Source organism: Aptenodytes forsteri, unplaced genomic scaffold (genome assembly GCF_000699145.1).
Source record: "Aptenodytes forsteri isolate BGI_AS27 unplaced genomic scaffold, ASM69914v1 Scaffold33, whole genome shotgun sequence".
NCBI classification, from domain to species: domain Eukaryota; kingdom Metazoa; phylum Chordata; class Aves; order Sphenisciformes; family Spheniscidae; genus Aptenodytes; species Aptenodytes forsteri.
Window position 1 is genome coordinate 4859407 of NW_008795037.1, and position 1180 is coordinate 4860586.

The 1180-nt window shown below is 47.9% G+C and overlaps 1 protein-coding gene across 1 annotated transcript in view; it reads right to left on the bottom strand.

Moving 5' to 3' along the window:
* The window catches only part of IRX3 (iroquois homeobox 3), a 9875-nt gene that overhangs the window by 7707 nt on the left and 988 nt on the right, over nucleotides 1-1180 (bottom strand). The gene's annotated exons all lie outside the window — the stretch shown is intronic.

Here is a 1180-nt window from a genome sequence, read left to right on the forward strand (position 1 = left end):
TGGCCCCGCCGAGCCTCGGCAGAGCCTTCCTGGGTGTTGGGGGGGCGGGGGGGGTCAGCAGCAGTGGGTAGTGGGTGGGGGTCAGCAGCAGTGGGTGCTCCGGGGCTGTTTGTGTGACACGCGTCCTGTAATGTTAGGAAAGGAGGGAGCAACGCTTTTGAAAGCTTTACTCTGTCGTTAAAAGGTAATGGCTTTGTTTTAGAAGGGAGAGGGAGAGGAAAAGGGAAAGGGAGAGGTTCATTTGAAGGTTATAAAGCATACACTTTAATAGGATCGAAGTGAAATTAGTTAATAAGAAAATGCTGGCCAGAAGCTCCCCGGGCTTTTAAGTGCTCTCCAGGCCATTTAGGGAAATTGAATAAGAACAGACTCCGTTACCTGCAGCCCCAACTATTATCTCCGGTTCTGCACAGAGGCGAGAAGGGAAAAATAGTGCCTGAGAGACCTGAAGTCCCGTACACCTCCTGCCAGCCTATTTCCTCGAGAAATAATGTCCCCTTTCTGCTCGCAATCGTGTTCTCCTCCTTCTGCTGCTGCTTTTAAGCAGACCAGACTTCACTGTGTACCACAAGGGGGTAAGCAAAGGTAAGGGCCATCAGCAGATGCTGAAGGCTCCGGGGGCAGCTCTGAACAGCAGCCTCGTCCCCGCTCGGGCAAAGCTGGCCCCTTGGTGTTATTTTTTCCCTTTCATTTCTCTGAGGTTTTTTTTCCCACCATTGTGGTGCTTTGCTGATTTGCGTTCGGACCGTTGCCAATAGGTCAGTATATTGTGTTACCTAACTTCCTATCTGCTCCCTTTCTCCCTCCCTTTAAACTTTATAGTTTTTAGAGGTGTTAATAAAACCTTTCCTTTGGTAAATCGTTCATTAGAAACCCCACCGAAACCTGGAAAGACTTCAGAAAAAAGCAGCGCTCAGGAATGAGAGGTTGGGAGAAGGCTTTTGTCCAAAAAATGCATAATTGCTGTGAATCTTAGGAAACATTAATCTTTATAGGAATTTGTGATTCATATCTGTGGTTTGACCGTTTAGGTGATTTACAATCTGTTAGTGCAGTTCACTAATTTTATGCCAATATGTTTTATGCACCTGGTTAGACTTTCCATCGTCCGTCGGAATGAGTGGCTTTTGTGTCTTGCTGGTGTCAGTGTGGCTCTCTGACTCCGACCTCCGGCGGGGGA